The sequence below is a fragment of the Montipora foliosa genome, chromosome 9 (genome assembly GCF_036669935.1).
Source record: "Montipora foliosa isolate CH-2021 chromosome 9, ASM3666993v2, whole genome shotgun sequence".
NCBI lineage: Eukaryota > Metazoa > Cnidaria > Anthozoa > Scleractinia > Acroporidae > Montipora > Montipora foliosa.
This window is the reverse complement of record NC_090877.1, coordinates 34,599,072-34,604,071: the sequence shown is the minus strand read 5'-3', so window position 1 is coordinate 34,604,071 and position 5,000 is coordinate 34,599,072. Positions and strand designations below refer to the sequence as shown.

The following is a 5,000-nucleotide window of genomic DNA, read 5'->3' as shown; positions in this document are numbered from 1 at the left end:
GTGTCTGTGTCTTCATCACATATCAGCCGGGCTGTAACCAAAGATTGCACTTTTGCAGTGTTTGATCGGCACGTGTGACAGGTGATACGCTTAATTTTGTTCAACTTTTTCGCAGATTTTGGCAGACGATGATAGTTCAGATATTTATCTAATTCAGAAACAGTTAGTTTATTTAATCCTTCATTTACGGTTAGTTCCTCCCAATTATATTTGTCGTAGCCTTTTTCAGTTCCTTCTTGTACATTTAATTTCCTCTGATTTTCTCGGATATTTTCTTGTCGCTTGATGTCAAGAAGGTGTTCAATTGCCCTATTACTAAATTGCTATCAGTCGCATATTGCATTGAGAAGTTCTCAATAGCCTTGTTGTTCTTGAGATTTAAAGAACCTGACTTAAAAGGCCGGGAAATCTGAACCCGAGGCTGGTAGTCATCAACAGATCTTGGTTTGCCTTGATCATTGTTGAGAGGCGTTCTCCAAACAGGAAGAAAGTGTGAAGGATTGGCCTGGTCCGGAACTAGCTGAGGAACTCTCAAAAGTTCAGGCCCAATCCAGTGGTGACTTGAACAGTAACCACAAAGAGTACCATCTAGGTGTTCTCTGCACCCCTCTCTAATAAACTCTGTAAACAGTTCTCCACACTTACGATGAATTTTCTGGAAATTTGCAATTTTCTCTATGTAGCATGACCCTAGAACCTTCTTTCTGGCATTGTCAGAGGTGCACTTCTGATACATGTAACTTGACAAATGCATTGAAGAAAAACATGTTCTCCATATTTTTTGTGACTTGTAAGCAGTGATGTACTCTGATAATACAGGAGCATCGTCTACCCTTTTTTACACCTCCTCAGCTACCATCCAGGCATTTCATATACAAAAGGTTAACTTCTCCATTTTATTTCCTTTCTAGTGGCCAAAATTTCAGGTCCCCCGATAAATAATGAACGGTCCCGTATGGCAACAAAAAGGCCAAGGAAAAATTTGCAGGTCGGCTAAAGAATGGCACATTTCTTTCCAATTCATCATGAAACATTAAAGAGAAAGGACCGGGAGGCTGGTAAAGTTGGCTAATCGAGTAGTGCTTGAAAGTTTTGAAAACTTGAGGAAGGTTAGTTTTGGTTAGCCTGCGTCTGCGTTTGCAGGCTAGTTTTGGTTAGCGACGTTGCGTAAATTTAATGAGGTTGGTTTTTTAAAATGTTTTAATTACGTTACAAACTTCTTAGTTGAAGTTTTTTTCCTTTACTCATGAAAATAGAGAAGAATTGAATAGTGCGGACCTATGAGGAAACAGGCAGAAATTACATTTCACAAAAACAACACTCCAGAAGATGAGAAAGATGGCAATGGAGAGATATGATACAAAACACTAACCAAATAAAGATAACGCCTGCTTGAAACTTCATTACTATGTGCGAAATGTTTTTTTGTACAAAAGCCTTTCATCGATCGATCCTGTCTTGGGTTCCAGTCCTTCCCCGACAGGTCACGCAAAATCGTGACAAACTAAATTTTCCAAGAGCTTCGCAACATCACATCAATTTTACTCGTTTAGATCGTCAGTGACCCCTATTTTTAAGACACTAATCATTTGCTCTTCTTACAATCTACAAAATGTGATGAAATGAAAAAAATCACATTGTAAGAAGTTATCTTTTAAAAATTCTTCTTTCCTTGTGTCCTGAGTCCCGGAAGTAGTTACAACGGGTAGCGCTTGCTAAAACACTCGTTCAGGATTAACTCTACTGTTTAAGACATCCCCAGCGTCATGTAATTATCTAAAAAACCCACTCGTATATTTCTATGCACTGAAACCTTCACTCTAACACATTATTTTTATGATTTTCGACGGATGAGTAGATGAGGCTACATCCAGTGATGATGAGGTAACTATCGAAATTAGGGCATTTTTCCCTTCCCTTTTTCTCCAAAACAAAGTCGCCACAATTTCATTTTTGGAATAAGTAATTTATGACCTAACTTCAGGTGAGAAATGAAACAAATTTCAATGCGGAAAGATTTTCGCGCGAACGTCCTTAAGTTCATGATGCTTAGCCAGGCAAACTTCATTTGTTTGATGTATAAATGGGTTGGACTCAGGATCTGTTCATTATTAATTTATATATAAAGAAGAACGTTACCCTTACAGAGGTGAACGTCCTGTATTTATAAAGAGACGGCGGTAAAAGCGGGTCTTTTCGTAACTCATGCATGATCGGCCCTTTTTTCCCAGTGATATGTGAATCAGCTATGTTTGTTGTGAATCGTAAATTCTATAGCATCCGTGAGGCGCGATTTTCCAAAATGATTTTTCGTGAAACGAAAAATACATGTTTAATTCGCTGTGAACTGTGATTTTCATTATGTTTTTGTTTAGTGAATTGCAAAAGGACCGTTTTATTTTCCATGAAATGACTGATGTAGACCACGCCCTCTCCCTCTTTTACCACCATCAAAATAGTGGATTTGCAGTGAAGGAAACATTCTCTATTTGTAAATAATAAATTTACACTTGGTATGGTGAATTTTCCTTGTTTGTAAATGATGGATTTGCAGTCAAGTACACATTCATTTATTTGTAGATAATAAAGGTACACTTGGTGAAGAAAAACTTCAATATTTTTAAATAATGATTTTACTCACTTGACAAACTTTAATAATAGATTGCCAACCGGTTTGCCTGACTTCATAATATGTAAATACCTTTTTTAATGTTTACAATTATTTTTAAATAAGGGGAAAATGTCAAGAATTTAGTGTGAACAATTTTTTTCTAGAAACTGCGCCCGATAAATTCACTAGAGGTACCAGGCCGTATGGCTGGGGAGGTCCATTTTTCTGTTGTCCAATGACTAAAGAAAATTGAATTGATAAAAAAATATATAATTTATTAAGACTAAGTAAATATAGTTCTGTTCTGATTCACTTTTTTTCTATTCTTGTTCTTTTCAAATAGTGACATTCTCTAAAACTAAAAGACATACGAAAGAGTCTCTGCGGCAAAAAAAATCCATTGTGAAGTTCAAAAGTTTGGGTAATGTCCATGCTTTTAAGTTCGCTTTTGGCTGCCTGTTGTTGTATCATACTGCCCTCAAAATGCACGAAATGCAGGCCCCCGGACCCCCCTAGAGGCTCGCGGCTCTGGCGCTCGTTGGTCCATCTCCTCCTCCTTCTTGTCCAAAAAATATAAAACAAATGTTAAAGGGAAAGTACGGTCTAGAAAAAGTTTCTCTGAATCGAAAGTTCTTTACCTGTATTGTCATACTTGACCACTCATTTGGACTAAATGTGTTTAAATAGAAAACAAACGCTTCAAAAATAGGCAAATTTAAATTGAAGTCCGCCATCTTTGTTTTTGTGTATGCAAACGAGACTATGACGTAGCAATAGTCAAGGATTAAATGTACGTGATGTAAAGAAGAAAAACACAGGCGAGGAGAGCAATACTTTGTATACTTGAATCTTAATCCAGAGGCTAAATTGTATTGATATTTGCTCCACCTCATAGCAGATTTACCTCGTGGTCGTTAAACAGGATTTCACTTGTGAGTCATGTGCAGGAGTTTTACAAAGCGAAAGAGAGCTTGCAGTGCTATCCCGCCCTCATTGCTGTGAAATAAATGCCTGGAAATCAAGTTTAATCTGTCTACCGTGGCTTTCTACGAGATCCCTGTTACAACTTCAAAACAAACGATCGATTTAGATAATTATTTCCATCGAATGGTAAGAGTAAATCGTTTCAGTAGTTTCTATACTGCTAACAAAATTTAACCACATTTCAAGTTACGTTTATTAGCGTATAACAGTGAAAGTCGTCTACATATGGCTTGATTCAGTTTTCTCGCTCCAATACAATGATATTTTGGACTAGTTGACTGAGGTTTCTGTAGGAAGCGAATGTCAACAAGACCAATATTCATATACCTGAAGATTCCGCTTGAAGTCCTCCTTGGTAAAATGACAGATCCAAACAGACAATGTAGCAGTGAGGTTTTCACGTTTGAGGAATCCATCCACATTTTATTTTCGCTGGCCAACTTTCCTTTAAATTTTAATTTTCCGGTGCAAGCTTCGGGCTTTTTAATTCTTATATGTGTTCTCAAGTCTAGACATGTGTCTAGTTTCATCCTCCTAGAAAGCGTACATCCCAACAGCGGTAATTGTTGCTGTGAAAAAGTAAGCCTTGCTACGTGTATTGAGCAACATCTGAAAGTTTCGTCGGCTTATTCTAAATTAAACGCTTCCCCGTGTGAAAGCAAACAAATACGTTTGCTGAAGCATCGAAGACGGCTGTCGCTGAAGGAAGAAAGTGAAAAAGTTACGCTTGTCGAATATTTCTTTGTCGCATGTTCAAGGTTTTTGTCTTGTTTTCATTTGCTCTGGCTGATCTTTTCCACCTAGTTTGATTGAACTACAAGACTTTGTACCATAGTTCATCTTACATTTGAATTTCTCGAAGCAGAAAGGTCACACAACATTGAGAAAGTGATCGGGGATCAAAGAACTTCATAACACGTCATATCCAAGATGGCGCTCTTCAAGTCACGAAAGAGGCATCTTCAAAGTGCTCTTGTCACATTTTAACAGGGAACTGGACAAAACGGCAATTATTTCCGAATACCTGAAGAAAAGTTTTCGTAATTTCGAGAAACTTTTTCTAGACCGTACTTTCCCTTTAATGAACAAGTAAAGAAGCCTCGTCTGTGATCTGTTCTGTTGTAAAAAGCATGCAGGAAATGTAGTTGAATGTTTTTCCTACTTTGTGAGTGCTCTATCCGCTTCCTAAGTGCGGCTTTGCAACAGAACAGATCACAGGAGAGGCTTCTTTACTTGTTTCATAATAAACTTAAGATTTTCTTAATTTCCTCACGCATTAAACAAATATTTTCGGAAAACTTTATTTTCCAAATCCCATGAGTGCCGTCAGCTGTGCATCTGTACTCTCATAAAGCACGCTAAAACAGGCCAATCAAAATTTACTGTTAGAATGGTTCAAAGCATT

General features: G+C 37.5%; 1 protein-coding gene across 3 annotated transcripts in view; it reads left to right on the top strand.

The window, feature by feature from the left end:
* LOC137969916 (protein NLRC3-like) overlaps nt 1-5,000 on the top strand; it is a 28,397-nt gene that overhangs the window by 2,497 nt on the left and 20,900 nt on the right. Inside the window, exons 2-3 of one of the 3 annotated variants that reach the window (XM_068816323.1) lie at nt 1-81; nt 912-1,109. The exon at nt 1-81 is cut by the window's left edge and continues 133 nt beyond it. The exons of the other annotated variants lie outside the window; for them this stretch is intronic. The gene's annotated coding sequence lies outside the window, so the exon portion shown is untranslated. The remainder of the gene's footprint in view (nt 82-911; nt 1,110-5,000) is intronic. 3 annotated transcript variants of the gene reach the window in all.